We start from the raw sequence: 19374 nt of genomic DNA on the forward strand, positions 1-19374 counted from the left end.
ACTCATTAATCACTTTCAAAAAAAAGGGGGATCACATGGAGTAGAATTGGTTCTGAGCACTTACAATGGAACAGGAGGTCACTGAAAATCACATCTCAGATGCATACCTGGACAATTCTTTTATTCACCTGCTGTCCAAAGTGGGCCAAACCGTCAGTTTCCTGAAACGTTGCTAAACTCTGCTGATTTTCTGTACAAACTATTCCTTCCAACCAACTATTCAGAGACTGAGTCTGCACCTATGTTTGTTCCCACAAAATAGCTTGATTTTTCATGTACCAGTATAGAACAAAAAACAAAACGAATGCTGGTGAGGATGAGTGGGAAAAGAAACATTGTACACCACTGATGAGAATGTAAATTAGTATCATCCCTCTGCATAAAAGTATGGAGGTACCCCAAAAAGCTAAACATAAATTGATTATACCATCCAGCTATCTCATTCCTGACATATACCCAAAGGAATCAAAGCAAGCATAGTAAAGAGATACCTGCATACACAGGAATGAGATATCTTCATCTATGTACTGTTCTCAATAGCCAAGCTATGAAGTCAGTCTAGATGCCCATCAAGAGAAGAATGCGTCAACAAAATGTGCTACATAAACCTGTCCTCATGGTGCATCCCAATGGCACAGGAGACTGAGGCAGGATGAGCTCAAGTTCCAGGCCAGTGTAACAACTTTGTAACAACCTATCTCCAAATTTTAAAAGGGACTAAGGAGAAGTTGTTCATTCATAGAGCCCCCTGGGTTCAATACCCACCCAGTACGATTTTAAAAAAAGAACTTCATATATGTGAGAAATAGAAAATCTGATGATTCATGTTCAAAAAGTAAATTCTCAAGTAAGTAGATTTTAGAAATTCTAAATACAGGGAAAAGAGAAGGCAGAGTAGAAAATCACTAAAGGACAGTTTATGCAGTACCATTCATATGTGGCAGCCTTGAGACTTATACACATATCGTCTCCTAGAAAAATAGGATGTGGGAATAGGGACCTGTTTAACAGATTAACAGGAGGAAATACCACATTGAGAAACATTAATTGAAGGGGAAAGAGATCTTAAATGTGGAAAGAGAGTTTTCTTATATGGGAATGTGGCATCTTAGGCAAAGTTCACTAAGGTTGTGACCTTCTTAACCAATCTTAGTTCTTAACCAATGAGGAACTGGGGGATTGAACTTGTGTTTAAGAGGATAAAATACATATTGTACCTGCTCTCTAAAAGTCTCACTTCTGTTGCACTCTGTGTCTCCATGTTCTTTCCCTGGGATTGGACAAAAGATCGTGTTTCAGAAACACATGCGTGTGCGTGCGCGCACACACACACACACACAGAGAGAGAGAGAGAGAGAGAGAGCGAGAGAGAGAGAGAGAGAAACAGAGACAGAGAGAGAAATATTAGTATTATTCAGCTATAAAGAAAAATAATACCATGTCCTTTCAGGAAAATGGATAAAATTATAGATGACAATATGAACAAAATAAGCAAGACTCACAAAGACAAGTGGAAATGTGTTCTCTCATATGAGAAATCTTGAGGGAAAATATGATATTAAAGAGGGCCTATAAGGGATAGAGGAGGGAATCCGGGGGAGGAAGATTAATATAAAAGGAGGAAAAGGGAAATGTAGCTACAATCAAAGCTCCTTAGAATCACGTATGGAAATTTCCCAATGAAACCCATTATTCTGTACAATTTACATTCCCTAATGTGTATAACAAAATTAAACTAGATAAGCCTCTAATTGTTTTTTAATTTGTGAAAGGAAAAGACTGAATGGTAATGAAACCCATGAAAATATGTTCCACATCCTTAGTAATTAGAGAAATGTAAATTAATACTACAATGAAACACCATTTAATTTCATTACAATGGCTAATGAAACAGACAATACCAAAAGTTGGCAAGGATGTAGAAAAAGTGGAACCCAGACACATTTCAGAAGGAATATAACATAAGGCATCCTTTAGAAAGAAGTTTGGAAATTTATAAAATACCAAACATAAAGTTACCATTTGACCTCGTAGTTTCACTTCTCAGAATCTACCTAAGAGAAAAAAAAAACACATGTCCCCAAAGAAAGAAAACTAAAGAATAAAATTAAAGAAAACTAAAGAATAACACAAAATAGCTCAACTTAGAAACATGTGTCTCCATGAATACTTGCAGAAGAATTTTCATAACAGCATTGTTCATAATATCCCCATTCTGCAAATGCCTGTCAACTGGTAAACAAATATCAAAGTGTGGTACAACTATGCTTTGGAAGAAAACATAACAAAACACAGGTAAGTGCCACAGCCTAGAAATTCAAAACGTTACCCTAAGTGGAGGAAGCCAGTTGCAGAGGACAACAAATTCTGGGTTTCCATTTATCTGAAATGCTCAGGAAATGAAAAAAAAATTTTAAAAAATCTGGTAGTTATCTAGGGGTAGAGGTCGGAGTGGAGATTAAAATAGCAAATTGGGTGATTATGGCACAAATCTATGAATTTAACACTGTTTCAACGAAAAAAAATTAAAGCAGAGAGATAATGCTTTAGGACACATAAGATGGAGTTGGGAGAACATTGCAAGTCACATGTGAGACCTGGGAGCACTCACAACTGAACCACTGAATTTGGCACCTGCCCAAGTGCATGCTGGCTGCATGGAGAGCCTTAAAGGCAAGGCTTTGGGATGACAGCACTGAGAGTCGGGAATTAAGACTGCTGCTGGAAAAATTAAGCCATTTTGTAGGAAGGGACATGAGTAAAATCTGAGTCTCTGGAGAGTTTGGTGGAAGGAGTGGTTTGTACAGAAGATCAAGAGTTTAACATTGTTTCAGGAAACAGGTAGTTTGACCCACTTGGGTCAGCATGGTGGTGTGGGGTGCAGCCCAGATGAAGGTTGAGCTGTGGTTCCCAGTGATGTCTGATTAACAATGGCTTCTTGCTCCATTTCAAGTGCCTAGAACCAATTCTGCTCTATTTGATTTTTTTTCCTGATATAGGCTAATAAAATAAGTTCCCTACAATCTGAACTGTACGGTCAGACATGAAGGAAAAGTTATAAGGAAATAAGAGTATATTGGATAAGAGAACAATAGAATAAGTAGATACAATGACAACAGGTATTTATGCCCCAATCATCAGTGCCATTAATTATATAAAAGAGACACTTCATGAGTTAAACTTTCAGAGAGACCAAGGTACAATAATTCCTTGAATCACATAATAATGGAATGAAAATAAAAATGTACACCAAAACCCCACAAGAACTAAATGAAGATATAGAGATTGAAAAATACATGTTTGAATGATGAATGGATGATAGAAGAAATCAGGGAAGAAATTTGTAAAAAATTCTTAGATGCAAATGAGAATGGTGATACAATATACCAGTAACTGTAGGTCAGTATGAAGTTAGTTCTAAGAGGAATGTTTAAACAATCAAATGAGGCATCTAAAGGCCCTTAAGAAAGAACAAACCAAATCCAAAAAGAGAAGAAGGAAGGAAATAATTAAGATCAAAGCAAAAATTAATGAAATTGAGAATGAAGAAAATATAAATGCTCCACTAAACTAAGAGTTTTTGAAAACATAAAAAGATGGATAAGCCCTTAACCAAAAAAAGACTCAAATTAATAAATTCAGAGTTGAAAAAGTAGAAATCATCACACATATCACAGAAACAAAAAAATCATTATGGATTATTTTGAAAAATTATACACCAATCAACTGGAAAACCCAGGGAAAATGGGTACATTTCTACACAGCTATAATCTGCAAAAATTGAAGTCAGAGGAAAAAGAAGGTCTAAAGAGACCAGTAACTAGCAATGAGAAGCAGTAATGAAAAGCTTGTAAGAAATAAAGCCCCAGGTCTAGATGGATTCTCAGCTAAATTCTAGGAGACTTCAGGAAGAACTCATGCCAGTGCTCCATGAAATGGAAAGGGATGGAATAAGTCCAAGTTCCCTCTGTGAAGTCTGTATCCCTCTAAGTCAAAACCAGATAAGGACACACTGAGGAAAGAAAACTGCAGACCAATATCCCACATGAACTTAAATGCAAAATTTCTTAATAAAATGTTAGCAAATCACATTGAAAAACATGTTAAGGGTATACAACATGACCAAGATGGATCAAAGAGCCAGGGATCAGACCAGAAATTATGCCTCCTTTAGAAGCAAATGGAGACTCAACACTCCAAGAATGACTTTCTTAATAGGACCCACACAATTCAGGAAATAAGGGCAAGAGTTAATAAATGGGTGTGTATTGAATAAAAAAAACTTATGCACAGCAAAGGAAACAAGATTTTGGAACCTATAGATTGAGAAAAAAATCTTTGCTACTCTTCTGACCAAGAAATACAGAATACATAAAGAACTCAGAATGCTTAACATCAAAAATCAAACAATGCAATAATAAGTGAGCAAAAGAAATAGACACTTCTCAAAAGAAGAAATAAAAATGGCCAACAAATACATGAATAAATGTTCAATACCATTAGCAATTAGGGAAATTAACAACCCCAAGATTTCATCTCACTCCAGTCAACAAGACAGCATCAAGAAAACACACAATAATAAATGCTGGAGAATATGAAAAAACACAGCAACACTTACACACTATTGATGTGGCTGTAAATTAGAAGAAACTCTATGGAAATAAGTATGGGTGCTCCTCAAAACACTAGAACTGAAGCCACCATATTACCTAGCAATACCACTCCTTGGTAGTTATCCTGACGATTTAAGGTCATCAAGCTACAGTGATACATGCACACCCACCTTTGGAGCAGCACAATTCACTATATCCAAATATGAAACCTAGGCCCATCAAAAAATGGAGTAAGAAAAAGTGATATGTATTGCATGGCTCTCTCTTGTCCAGTGTGGCTGTGGAGTCTCGAACCAAGACCTCCAGAGACCAAGCTAGAAGCAGGTCTCATTTGATTACGTAGTTACCGAGTATATATACTTGGGCTGTAGCTAAGCAGATTATAGGCGGCCACCAATACAGTTTCTGGCCAATTGACCCTGCAACAACCAATCAAGGAGGAAGCCATGGAGCAAGCGCTGGGACTGCAACACGTGGCCTCACTCTCAGCCCCTGTGCCTATGGGGTAAGCAGTTTGCCGCTCACGTGCCCAGCACAAGGGGAGTGATTTGCCACACTGGTGCCCTTAATGTAAGCCATGTATGCAGTACTCCAAGCACTTGTCCCCACAATATGTGTGTGTATGTGTGTGTGTGTCTATACATAAACATATAATAGAGACTTATTCAGTGTAAAGTAAAATTAAATTATGTCAATTTGAAGGAAAATGAATGGAACTGGAGTCCCTTAAGTTAAGCAATATCTTCTAAAATGAGAACATCAACAGTTGGATGTTTTCTCTCATATGTGAAATCTATAGAAGAAAAAGATAAATAGAGGTGGCGGCTCATGAAAATTGAAGGAACATAAGTAGATTTGATGAAAGGGACTATAGGGAGGAAGCAGGAAGAGAAAGGAAGAGAATGATATTGTTTAATTATATTCTTATTTCTTGTGCAATATGAATAAGAAAGAACAATTCTCACCAACACCAAAATAACCAGTTGCCCTTATGAGAGCTGGAAATACTGTGAAGGTTAATCTGATGCTATGTCAATATGAGATGTCATATGGCATGCTCTTTCTGTCAGCAAATACAGTCCTAGACTCAGAAGTGAGTCAGCTTCTGTGGTACCTGATTGATCTGGGATGAGTTCACGCCACACTCCAGAAATAAGAAAATGTCTTTTGGCCATGCCCAGTAAATCCCAGAAACCCCCAAGAAAGGAAAACCAGGAGACCAGATTCTAGGGAAGACCTGGAAGGAGGTGGAGCCATCAAAACAGCTACAACCTAGATGGAAGGTACCTCACACCATCAGCTTTCTCTATGGCTATAAAGGTACAGGGCAAACCAACTTGGATCCTTCTTGCCTGGGTAAAACCCCCCTCTGGATCCTGAAGAGACTCCAGACTCACTCACAACTTCATAGAATTCATCCTATGCCTGTGAAATTCTCAGAGAACTCTGCTTTTTTTTTTTTTTCCCCCGGCATTATACCTCCTCAAAATCAGATCAGCAGCTCATAATTATGAAGTGAGGTTTGCTTGTTCTCTTTGCTGCTCCACTTCTGCCTTAGGACAAATTCTCCAATTACAAAGCCCCAGACACCACCACCCACACTTCTGAACACACACCACATTCCCCTCAGTCAGTCCTAAACAGAACAAGGTCCAAATGAGGAATGCACAGCAACACATTAGGGACCCCACCACCCACCAAAGGAACAGGGGAACACCCCAGCCCTCTGTACTCTACCAACCCTCCAGGACCAGCACAGGCCTCATTTTCTCACCCAAATAATCGCCCTGTGATCCTCCTGCCCATCAAGACGGAAGGAAAATTTCGGGCACCCAGAAAGAGCCTCAAGGAGCCCCCAACAGCCCCCCACCACGCTGAGAGCACATCGTCAGTGTCACTGCGCAATACACGAGCACCACACATTAATAATACAACAGGAGTCTCTTTATTGCACACGACTTGGGGTCACACCGTTCTCCCGTCATCATTCAAGTGCTCTGTCCCCCAACAGCCCACCTACGAGGGCCGTCAATCACGGTGTGACCACAGGGGACCCAGCACACTCCGCTCAGTGTGTTCCCTTCTGCAAAGTCGCTAACGTCACGGGAAACGCGCGTCCTTCAGCCTAACAACCCTGATGCCAGCTGACGGTGTCCCCAACATTCAGAGCTTTCACAGCGACAAGGAGACGACCTTCACCACTTCCTCTGACACCGACAGGAGCCGCGGACCTGCTGACCAGGACCGCGCTTCTCAGGCACCGCACAGGTGCCCCGGAGCCCGGGCCCCACACAGGCTGCAAGGGTCACGGAGGGACGGCGCCCCAATGTGGGGGCCGCACTGGCCAACGGCCCCTCACTTCCGGGCCTGGTGCGGGCGGCCCACGTCCAGGGGAGGCCAGGACGGCGCTGCCCGGCGAGGCACAGGGGCCAGAGGACCAGGAAGGGACACCTTGGGGACGGGAGAGGCTCGCGGGTCCGGTACCTCGGGCCTCTGGGACTGAGTCTGGACGCCGCCTCGGGAGCCCTGCCGGCCGTTGGGAGCCCGCCAACCGCGCTCGCGCCTGCGCCTTGCCCCGCTGCAGCCCCAACGGACGCTGGAGCAGTTGGAGGGCGACCAGAGAGCATGCGCTTCCAGCCAAGTACGTGCGCATGCGCGAGGGGTGCAGGAGGGACCTGGGGGCGCCCTGCAGGAGGATGAGGTGGGTCGGGAAGCCTGCCAGGTGTCTCCAGCAAAGCGGCTCCTCCTCCAGAGCCTCTGGGCTGGCCCTTCTTTCAGCCTGAGCGTCTTTAATGACGAAGTGATTTTCACTGCTATGACTTAGACACCGCCCTGTGCAGCCCTTGGGAGCTCTCTACCCTGAAGCACTGGCTCCCCATTTGGGCCCAGTGTTTTCACCCCCTTCCCACTAACTCCCTTTGGTTCCTGTTCACTCGTCCAGACATCAGTGTGTGCTTTCCTCCTAGTCCAGCTGCAGGTTCCATTAAAGAATTATAGGTCTGGGTAACACTCTGAAAACCCCATTCCTTGATTTTGCCTACTGAGCACATTATTGCATACGGATAGCCCTCCCACTATATACAGATGCCCACATGTTCTCTTTGACAGTTTTACTCCTATGTTTGATGAAGATTTGGCAATGTCGACCAATTTGGGTACACACCAAATGTATCCTCTTCCTTTTCTACGCCATGGCATATTTTTAGCCTGAAGGTTTCAAATGTATACTTGGATCCCATTGACCCTGAAATGCTTTATCCCAAAACAACAAACAAAAACAATCCTTTGATACTCTGGAAATTTAGGTAATTCGTATCATTTCTTTCCAAAGGATAATGTGGAAGACATGTCACGTGTGATGCTGCCAAGGTCCTAGGACGGAAAACCTTTACAGTAGGCGGACAGGGCCTTCAGCCATTCTGCCAATGTTCCTGATGACAAGGACATCCATGTTCACAGTGTTTTTATTTTTTTTTCCCTTCGGCAATCAATATGAGTTCAGGACTTTACAAGAATAAAGGTCAGATGGTAGGACAAAAGGATTTCAATGCTCCTTCCCATGGCCACTTTGCACAAATTGCATTTGTCCAGTGGTATTATATGAGCAGTTTGAAGCAGTGCAAGACTGATGGGGTAACACTGAAGCTCAGTGGCAAAGCACTGACCAAGAGTATGCAAGGCCCCTGAATTCGACCTTGGTCTAGCAAATAAAGCTTGCTTTGAGAATCTGAACTCCATCAGTCATTATATGAAACAACTAAAACAACTGTGGAATAAAAAGACAGTTTTTCTACACTGCATAATTTATATCACTACTTTAAAAGAAAAGCTCCACGAGCTACTTCATCAATGACATCGATGTGGGGAATAACTACAGAAAAAGTGAAAGAAGCTTGTTCTTAGTGCCTGAATATCATGGATTGCCTCCTCCCCCATTCATTGAAAAGACTTCTAATAAGGTGTTGAATATTTCTGAAACACCCAAGAGTCTGTTTTACAGACTGGGAATGGGATTTAAAAAAAAACACTTTATACATAAAATGCAATCCATACCCTTCAGTTTAGAGTAGGGGCCGTTCAGACCCATGACTGTGTGGCTCATGAGAGCCATAGCTCTCACCACTCTGCTGTGCATTTGAGAAACTACTTCAAAATGACCCAGAGGCACACACCACTTGTGTCACCATTGAATTGCCTAAAGGCAACTGGAGGTTCTTCTATACCTGTCAGAGCTCTTGATGGAATGTCTGCCCAGCCCCCGCCAGGCCAGCTGCCCTTGGCCCCTCCCCCTGCAGAATGTCTGGGTCCAACATTCCACTGGGGTTTACATTTAAACTTTGCCCAGCTTGGCTCAGTTGGACCCTGAGAATCTGTTACAGACAGGTCACTCTCTGGATCCTGTACTGACTTTTCCCACTGTGGAGACTGTGAGACACTGTGTCCAGTGTCCTGACCTTTGGAAGGAGGTGAGCCTGGAGGGTCAGGGGCTTGTTATCTGAGGAGCAGTCACCTCCCAAACCCTTGGGAGTTAGAATGGAGTACTTCCCCTGAGGTCAACTCACTGAGCAGAAGTAAGGGAAGGAAAGAGCCTTAGAGGATGCACTTGACATGGCCCAGGAAGCCCCAGGAAGACTGATACTGCTCATGGGGAGGCGGGCTCCTAAGACCCAGGTCCAGGCTACTCAGGGGAAATACATTGGGTCAGCAGAAGGGAGAGAGGCCAAGGGCTTGATTCCTTATACAATGGACACAGGTCACTGCATGGTTTTTTAGGCAGTCCCAGATGGTGTCACAGTGGTGGTCAGTTAGGGCTCCCAGGAGTCAAGATGCTGAGCCCTGTGCCCATTCCTAAGACACAGGGAAGCTGCCTGGGATGTCATTCTGAGGGGATTGACCGAGAGTCTCAGATCATAACTGGGCAGTGGTGAGGAGTGTTCACAGCTAGAAAACTGCCCAGTGGGTCTCATAAATGACCACAGTCGCAGTGTGATATACTCTCTGTGGGTGAGGCTGCAGGTTTCTCCAACTGCCACAGCCCAGGCCACCTTGCCAACTTCCTGCCCAGGAAAACTTCTCCTTCCATTCAGACAGTTGGTGTCCTTGATTCTTGAAGGGCAGGGCACCCAGGAAACCTCAACCAACATAGATTTGGGCCTCTGGGGGGTCTTCTGAATGGTTATCTCTGAGTGTAGGCTCAGCTCCTTGTTTTGAAATCAACAGGAAGACTTTGCTTATCTTCCTGGTTTGGTTGGTACTCCATGAAAAGGGAGCACATGTGGGGTGTTCATTTTCCAGGATCAGGTTTGAAGATGACTGGGTTCTCATGAAGACAGGAAGGAGAGTGGCACACAGTTAGGAAGGGTCCCCACACGTATTGTCATTGGAACTTAGGCAGGTGTCCTGATTAATATGTGCAAGTGTTGAAGTGTGGTGCACCTCCCATCCCTTGACTACACTCTGCAGAACGTCCTGGTGGACAGGGATGTGCTCCAAACAACCTTGCCACAGGTAGCAGCTGGCACAGGCCTGATCCTCTGTGACACTTTCCTTCCATTTATTGGGAGCTCAAAGGAAAAGGACCTCAGAATGACTCCAATTCCCAGGCCCAATAAAAACATGACAGTGGCCGTGAAAATCTCTGAAGAGCCGCACTGCTCATAATCCCACCACCTCCCATGATCCTCAGAAGCTGTTGCTGGTCATTCCAGGAGAGGATTTGGGGAGCTCAGTGTCTATCACATAGACCTCTTCCCTGTGTCCTAGCAGGAACCAGTGAACACTGGGGACACAGCTGGCCAGAATCTGTCCCCCCACAGTGTTTGCTGTGGGAAGTGCTGGGAGAGGCACCCACATGCTGGGCGGGGTGAACTTCAGGATTCCTCAGCCTCTAGCTAGGCAGAGATCTTAATCAGGTGTTTCTTGTTTGTTTGTGGAAGCCTAGGAAAGAAGTGGAGGGGTACACAAGGAGTATTAGCAAATGGAAGGCTGAGGAGGTGGTGGGGCAATAATCTTTAGAACCCGTCACCTTCACAAACGACCCTGGAGTACCTGCATCTGCCCTCGAGAAGATCCCTTTCCTGTTGGCGAGCATGGGAGGGGCATGGTGCCACTGAGCAGAGTCACATTGATCCATTTCTAGGGAGTCACCTAGGAGGCCAATGGATTGTCTGCCAAGGATGCACAAGGGACCTCTCAGAGGCAGGGAAAGCTGAGGTGCCACAGTCCACTGACAGCCTTCAGGGAGCCCTGGTGTACTGGGAACCAGTTTTCTCAGGGTAGAACTATGACAAAGGGAACACAGCATGAAATTCACTCAGGGACAATTGCAAACTGCACAATATCCCTGCCAACAGGGCCCTGAGCTGTGAGCATTTGTCCTCAGATTCCCACTGAGTAAGAAACTGGGGGCCTGAATCCTGCTGCCATTCCCCCTCCTCCATTCTCCCCTTTCTTTGCCTCCACAGCATCTGCATTCCAGAGACCAGGCATGAACTTCAATCCTGGTGCCCACATGTCTGCGTTCAGGGGCCTGCCCTTTCTTCCAGCTGCCCCTGTGCCAACACACCAGCCGTTTTGGGAGCCGCCTCTGGCACCACGGGTGACTGCACCCATCTCCCAGGCTAACCCTCTGGTGCTGTCCGCTTACCCTGGACAACTCTATGTGCCAGGGCTGTCCACCCTTGGACAATGTGGGCCACAACTGAGGCCAGCAGGGCCCCCTCATATTCAGAACATTGCCCACACTCAGGCACCCCTCAACTGGGGGGCCCCAGGGGTCTCCTGTGGGGGTGTGGAGCATCCTGCTCCATTCCTCGTGGCACCTTCTGGTGTAAGGACCACTGTGCCTGCCTCAGCAAGTGGGGGGATCCAGAACTATGGGATCCACTGGCACCTGGGCCTGCGCCCTCCAGCACCTCGGCCATTTGCCCAGCTGGCCCCCATCATGTTCCCAATGAATGCGCGCCAGTGGCCAGGTACAGTGTATGGGGCAGGTGCACCACCCATGTTCCCGGCTGCGGAGGTGCCACCAGAGGACTCCGGTGGACATTCCAGCGTCTATGAGAACTTCCGGCGCTGGCAGCGCTTCAAGACCCTGGTCCGCAGGCACCTTCCTCAGACTCCTGATGTGGAAGCATTTTCCTGCTTCCTCATGTGAGTGTTCTCCTCAGGCTCCCCCTTGAGCTCTGTGAGGAGGAAGAGCGTGGGTTGGAGAGAGGAGGCTGGGATGTAGGGGAACTGGAAGAGAGGTCCTGAGGGTGAGGGGACAAGCTGAGACCCTTACACTCCCAGATGTATCCCCTCACACCAGAGAATGAAATGTGCCTTATGTCAGGTGCCCATCACAGTCCTGTGAGGGCAGGAAATCTTTGTTTCCAATGATCATCACCATCACAGGAGGACTCAAGGTCAGAGGAGGTTCCTGGGGTAATGTGGGCCAGGAACTGGAGTTGGCTGTCTGACTCCACATAATGCTCCCTCCCCCAGTCATTTCACCTTCCACCATAGACCTGATTGTTCCTGGCACAGAGCACATCCCAACCACAAGTGAGCTTAGGGGTGCTGGCCCCTAGACAGAACTCTAAAGATATCCACACACATTGTCATGAACTCCTGATTGGGACCCGCTGGTGATGTCACACTCAAGGGGATGCTGTCTTTGGACACTGCATGGGCATGTTCATCTTTCCCCAGTTTGTAACTGTGCTCCCAGGCCATTCTGTGCACGGTCTTAGTCAGCCTGGGCCACCATACAGGATACTGTGCAACACGTGGACACAGACACAGGCAGGCATTCCTTTCTCACAGTCCTGGAGTCAGGATTCCCAGGTAACGGGTACCTGACCTAAAGTCCCATGAACGCGCTCTTCTCCTTGCTCGGAAGACAGCTGGCTCACCTGTGTCCTCCCATGACTGACATCTCTTCAGTGTCTCCTCCTTCTCCAGGAAGAACACCAATGCCCCCATGAAGCACCACCCTCAGGGTCTCATCTAACCCTCTGAGCACTAAAGCCAGGCTCCAGATCCCATCACACTGGGGTTAGGGCTTCACCAGGTGAATGTGGGAGGATATCCACATTCAGCACCTAGGACAGCACATCATAGAGGAATCCAAGCACAATCATGCTGGTCAATGCAGCCCTTGGTGTTCAGGTTGGTAGGAGTGTCCTGGAGTCCAATGTCAATACTTTGAGGTGCACATGACTGGGAAGTAGTAATAAAGTTAGGAAGGTATGTTGGTCTGCCGATGAAGGAGGGTGACCTTGTGGACACTGATCCTGATGAATTCCAGCCCAGTGCTTCGGTCTCTGTCCCGACGGGAGCCCACCATGACCATGGAAGAGGGCCTGTGGAAGGGTTGGAAGGAATGGCAGCGCACCAGCAACTTTGAACGGATGGTCTTCTATGAGACCTCACAAAAGTGAGCTAGCTTCCGGGGCCCAGAATCTAGGTGGGAATCCAGGGTTTGCACAGCAGGGTGGGTAGGGCATGTCACCTACCTATGTGTTGGCTCTGAGGGGTCTAGCTCTCCAAATTGCAGCTCCTTCTAGCTGAAGCGCTGGACATCCTCTCGACAACAATCCCAGAATCTCCAGCCTCAATGTTTGTGATTCCAACTGTGTCTTGAGGTTCAGGGTCCCAATGGGGAGGAGAAACCAGTCCAGCCACACTGACTCCTTCTCCTTTGTTGTCTGGGCAGAGGTAAAGAGTTCCACTAGCCTCACACACACCACCTGCCCGGGAACTGGCACCTCTTTAGAGTGGGGACTACTGGAGCTCATGAAAGTGGTACGCGTTCAAGCCAATGTGCCAGAAGGGGGTGGCAGTGAAGAGTGCACGGTCAGGGGCATCCAGAACCTCAGATGCCCTAGGACAGGTCTGCCATCTTTACTGCCTTTGCTCTATGAAATCCCAGACATTCCAACAAGTGAAAGGAAGAAAAAGAACCAGCCCTCCGAGGAAGCAACCCAATGTTCTCAGTTTAGCTTCCACCTCCACATGACCCCTCCTGTGCCTTTCTTTCCCAGGTGATCCTTCCAAGGCTCAAGGTCCCAGCCTCAGCATCCCTTAATTGGGCCAGGACCCTCATATACATCATTGCCCTGACCAGTTTCTGGAACTTGCCTGATCCATGTGGTTCCTGGCAGGGACAGGGGAAACAAGGGTCACCTAGGGGCTATGCCGCATCACTCAGAGCTCATTCCCTTCAGGTGCTGGCTGATGTGGTGTTCCCTCAGAACGGCCATTCCTCCTATGTAGCAGCTCCCTCCTGGGCTGGCCTGGCCCACTTCAGGACACAGATCCATATCTCTGCCCCCAGCTCCTCCCTGGTATGGGGCTAGCACCTGCCTGCTATGGCTGACCTGCTTCTCAGCTCAGCCTGTGCCTCCCTTGCCCACCAAGGTTCATGGAGTTTGAGGCTGCGGAGGAGATGGAGGATCCAAGGATGCAGTTGACAGGGGTTTTCCAGTGCCGACCTCCTCCTGTACCTCCAATGCTGCAACTTTCAAAGCCGCCAGTCCTGGAGGCTTTCCAACGCCCAGGTAGGGTTTCCTCTTTCCCACAGGAGCCCACGACAGTCTCTGAATGGTGACAAGGGCTAAGGCAAGTTGTGGTCTCAAATAAGACCTTTTCCTCAGTGTGGGGGATTTGGTCTTGAAGCAGAACAGCCCCCAGCCCCTGAGGTCCCTGCCACCCAGTCTAAACTGCGTATTCACCCTTACAAGTACACAGCTCCTTTGTCTCCTTGTCTGTCCAAAGAACACACATATCATCTGCACAGGACTTGGGTCCTGGAGGGTAGAGAACATGGAATTTCAGTCTCTCTAAATGTCCTCCCGCTAGACTCTCCTAGATGGCGCATCTGGTGCACTGTTATATCCCTCAGGTCCTAGGTCAGGTTGCCTCATGCATGGCATGCCAGGTTAGGTCCACTGAGCCTTGCCTACTACCCAGTGTTTGGGATGAACACGGATCCCTCATTCATGCACCACTCTGGTCTTCCCTGTCCTAGGGTGCACCTCCAGAGAGACCAACCCCAAAATACAGCCCGCCTGCTCATTAACAGCCAAACCAAAGGCACCAGAGACCAAGGTGCCTGAGACAAAGGCACGCAAGACCAAGGCGCGCAAGAACAAGGTGGCCAAGACCAAAGGGCCTGAGACCAAGGCGCCTGAGGAGATCCCACCTGAAGCCATCCAAGAGTACATGGACATCATGGATGAGCTATTTGGGCCTACCACCTTTCCCACATGGGAGCCCTCCCACTTGTCCACAGAAGAGCTTGCTGAGATCTTGGGAGAGGAAGGACTGGAGCATCAGGCAATAGAGGATTTATACCCAGACTCAAGTCTCCTGAGCTACGTCGATAAGGACTTTATCAACAAGGTGGGCTGCGCCTACAATCTTGGTGTAGTCAAGGTTGCAAAACTCATGGAATTGATCATCTAGCACAGATTCTCAGCAGAGTTGGTGTGTGTATGTGTATGTGTGTGTGTGTGTGGGGGGGGGGTGTGCATGCACACACACACACACACACACACACATGCGTGCCCTCTTCTAAATGTTTGTAGCAGGTCGTTGGGCTATAATAGCCCCATGGTGTAATGAGAATGGGATCATCATTGCTTCCTGTTTCTACTAGAAGTCTTCCTGACTTGGGGCTATTTACTCCCAAGGTCACTCACACTCTCTTCCTTCTCATCCCAGGCAGAGAACATAATTCACTCCCGCTTCCTGGAAGAAATACTTTCCTCTGAACCATGTATAGATATCTTGTCGCTAACAAAAGAGCTGGACCAGGAGGAAGAACTCACGCCTTCCCAGGTAGAGAGGGAAGTAGGGTCCCCCAGTAGACCAGGTAGGAGGTACACGGGTTATACTCCTCACAAACAATGGCAGGAACACCAGGGGTTGGGGAGAAAGAAAAGATAGAGAAGAGAAAGAGGCACCACAGAGAACTATGGAGGTAGACAAACCAGGTTTAGGGGAGGTGGAGAAAGACACCACGTGGATAAGGCAGAGAGCAATACTGGCCAGCTAGGAGACAAAGGGACACAAATAGACAAGAAAGGGAGTGGCCACAGGTGGACAGAGGATCAAGGGATAGCACGTAGATGAGGAAGGCACAGGACCCTAGTCATGTGGCCCACAGGACGTCATCTGTCCCTATCCTACCTATGATCCATGTTTCCTTGAGTGACTTCACAGGACACAGGATGTAGAAGGGAAAGGAAGGAGACAGAAGATTCATGGATGGGTTCAGGGCATCAAGAAGAAAGCCCAGGAGGGTGGCCAGCAGAGACTCAAGTCTGTCCCTTCACTTCCCACCTCCCATAGAAATGATTGTCCCAGTCCCTGTGGCCCATGTCATGCATGTAGAAGAGTTGGCCAGTGCCCATATTCTCCTTCAGCTTGTGAAGAAGCAGCTCTGCAGGGGCCTCAAGGTCATGGTATGTCCCAACAGGACTCAAGAGCTTCCCAGGCACCTGCCAACCAAGGTGCAGAGAAGCGGAAGCATCACACTGATCAAGGGGCCAGCATGGAGGACTGTTCCACAGAGGTGGCTTCCCAGGTCATGAAGAGGCGCAGGGCCATGGAGCCAGAGTTGCTGGGATCGAAGGACACTGCTGTCCTCCAAGGCCGTCGTGGGTCATCCTCGTTGGGGACCATCCACTCCAACCATCCTCCCCATAATTGCAGATCCTCCTCATTAAACCTGGGGAACAAAGGCGTAGTGGGTCCCAGAAAAGCCACTTCTGCTGGGGGGCCACATAAGACAGCCAATGGCTGCAGTGTGGACGATGAGCTCCAAAGCCTGGATTTCCTCCTTATCTCCCAGCACCGCCTGCTGCCCTGGGGACTGTCCCAGAGCCAGGCCCCTCCAATAGAAACCCTGTGCTCAGGAGACCAAGCACTCCAGGCCCCACCCCCCAAGAGGGGACGCCTCAGCTCCCACCCTCCTCCAGGTGCCAGGACCATGAAGAGCGCTCTCACTGGACGCTCATGCAATGTGCAAAAGATACCCTGCACTGGGCCTCCCCTCCAGGTCATCGGAGGGCAAGGTGTGGACCTGGAGCTAGGTGGAACCTCACGGCCTCAGAAGAGAAAGTGTGTGTCATCTGGCAACCAGAAGAAGAGGCCCTGAGGACAGCAGTGTTGGCCGCTGGCCTCTGGGGTGGCTGCCCCTCAGGCAAGATCTCACCTTTGCTTCATTCTACACCAGAAGGGCCAAAGGTCTTCAGCTTGTGAAGACCTTCTTCCCCACACAGGGCAGTTCCTGCGGGTTCTCAGGAAAGTGAAGGGGGTGGGAGGGTACAGGGAATGTAGTAAGAGGGCAGGTGGGGGGGCAGAAGGGAGGGTACTAGAGGGGAGGGTCACAATGTTCAAGCCTTGGTGGGAAGCTGTACCCTGGTGGACTGTCAGTTATAATAAAGGCAGTTTGGTAGGAAACATCTTCTGCAGCTGCTGCCTTCTGCCATGTGGTCTGTGCACGTCCATGCAGTGAGAACTGAGAAGAGATAACTCAGGTTGCCAGGACCAAGGGAGCACAAGCGTCCATCCACTGGGTCTTGTTTGCAGATTTAGACTGGTTCTTCCTCTTATCCTAGGACAAAACCCTAATCATCGCACCATTGAAAAGGCCTCTCTTGGTTTAGGGAATCTTCTCTGGGCATCCCTTCATGATCTGTGTCCCTTAAACATCTCTCTTACCAATTATCAGAGGGCCAGACATGAAGAGGAATCACAAAGAGGCAAAGCACATCTTCCTTGGTGGTGTAGCTCTGGGATCTGAGGACTGACATGTGGCTCTCAGACCGTAGTGTTAGTCCCCTGACACTGAATGTCATCAAACCCCAGCTCCTAGTGGCAGCAGTTCTCCTGTTGCTTTCCTGGGGGCAGTAGCCAGCCACTTCCAAAAATGCCCTGGAACTCATCTGACAGACCTAGCATCTCCTGTAGCTTGCCACTGCTCTGGGTCACTCTCTGTGCTGGCCACCTTAAGGTTGACCTGCACACTTTGCCAGTTTTCAGTGCGACCAACTTGTCCTGCTCCAGTTGAGATGAGAGTCTGAATCTACAAACTCTACCCATCCCTAAGAGCCTTCATTAGGACTCATGCTGCAGCAGAATGGGAAGAGGTACAGATCATGAAGGGATGCACAGCCACTGTTGGCATAAGGAGATGGGGAAACAAATTTATTTGAATTAAATAGATGGGCTCAAGCATGCAGTGTCCTAGCAGATACTCCCAGTGTTTCTGCCTAAGCATGGTTAGGGGAAGGACTCCTTGCTTTCCAGGCTTGGGACCACTTAAGGGCCCCCAAAGGGCGGAGTCATCTGGGGAGGACCTTCTATGGAAGCAAAAGGCTCTGAGTGACCATGAGGCATTTGTGGCAGCCATGGCCATCACAGACAGGGGCATGCTTTTCTATAACATGCCTCTTGAGATCCTTGGTCCCTCCTGTGTCCTTTGGAAGGAGAGTCACTTTGGAGCCTTCAGTCCCCTGTGCCATTAACCAGGTTTCTGGCAATAAGCCTGGAAACAGTGGTTTTGTCTTTTTTCTTAGACAGCTTCTTTCTCCTCTCCTGAATGATCATGGACAGTGTGCTTGGACTGATCCCCAGCATGGCCATGGTCTTCCTGTGTAGTGGCCTGAGGAGAGATCATGGCCTTCCTCCCACCCTCCCACCCCCTCTACAGTCCTGACCATGAACTCCCTGGGGACCCAGCAGCCTGGAGGCTCTGACTGCATCCCAAGGCAGAACCACCACTGACATAGCTCTGACCCTCCCTAGTGTCATCCCTGCCCTGACCACAGCCTGACCTGTGTTCCTTGTGGCCGTCCCAAATGTAACCAAGTTCTCCTACAAACCAATGAGAAAAAGAAACTGAGGCTACACAACATGGATTGCACATTTACAAAACCGGGAAGTTTGCAAAGGAGAATGGTTTAATTACAAGGAGGCTAAAGTTTAGTGCTCCTGATAAGAGCTGGAGTGAGTTCTGACATGCACAAAAGGGATCAGATGTGATGTAGTTTGTGGTCTGTCTGTGTAATCAAACACCATGGTTCTTCATAGGACACAGGTTCCATGGGTTTCACAGACAGGGACACAATGTTTTCTCAAGTATTTCTTGACAACTTTGAGCCCTCCTATCTCATTTGGATGGAGAACTGCTTTGGAGGCTTCAGGCCCCTGTGCCATTAATCAGGTTTCTAGATGTAATTCTGGAAACAGTATGTGTTTAGACAGCTTTTTTCTCCTCCCCTGAATGATGCTGGTCAGCGAGGATGGACAAAACCCCAGCATGGCCATGGTCTTCCTGGGTAGGTGGCCTGATAAGAGGACAAGGTCTGGCTTCTAGGGGAAGAAGTCACAGCGCCCTAGGGAAATGTCAACTGACACAACCAGCAAGACCCACTCCCCCTATTACTGATGTGCTCTGCTTTCTGACGGTGACCACAGGGACTGGCCCCTTGTGGATGCATGCCCTTGGTTAGCTGCACCTTCATTGAAACTCAGTTGAAGAAACTCCTCCTGGTGTCTCTGCACTGGGTAGGCTTGGTCAGAGTCTCCTGTTTCCCGGGACCTTGGCCAGCCTGTGCCATGCCAGCCAACATCTGAGCCGTGGTCTGCTAACATCTTAAAATTTATACTTTAGCTCATTATAAAAATCTTTAGGAAGACCTTCTCATGACACACATCACTCATCAAATATTAGAATTCTAAGGTTTTCAGTAGACTTTCGTAGACTTTG

General features: G+C 47.9%; 3 long non-coding RNA genes across 4 annotated transcripts in view; 1 reads left to right on the top strand and 2 right to left on the bottom strand.

Annotated features, from left to right (window-relative positions):
- Window positions 1-7241, bottom strand: part of LOC144370039 (uncharacterized) — a 25998-nt gene extending 18757 nt beyond the window's left edge. For both annotated transcript variants that reach the window (XR_013429962.1, XR_013429961.1), the window contains exon 1: window positions 7098-7241. This is a non-coding gene — a long non-coding RNA (uncharacterized LOC144370039). The remainder of the gene's footprint in view (window positions 1-7097) is intronic.
- Window positions 6485-8345, top strand: LOC144370040 (uncharacterized). Its single transcript, XR_013429964.1, has 2 exons — window positions 6485-7254; window positions 7945-8345. It is a non-coding gene; the product is annotated as an uncharacterized LOC144370040 (long non-coding RNA).
- On the bottom strand, window positions 8060-10943 carry LOC144370041 (uncharacterized). The gene is made up of 2 exons (XR_013429965.1): window positions 10662-10943; window positions 8060-10550 (listed from the first exon to the last, which is right to left on the bottom strand). It is a non-coding gene; the product is annotated as an uncharacterized LOC144370041 (long non-coding RNA).
- Window positions 10944-19374: the final 8431 nt, after the last annotated feature.

This window comes from Ictidomys tridecemlineatus, chromosome 13, assembly GCF_052094955.1.
Source record: "Ictidomys tridecemlineatus isolate mIctTri1 chromosome 13, mIctTri1.hap1, whole genome shotgun sequence".
Taxonomy (NCBI): Eukaryota; Metazoa; Chordata; class Mammalia; order Rodentia; family Sciuridae; genus Ictidomys; species Ictidomys tridecemlineatus.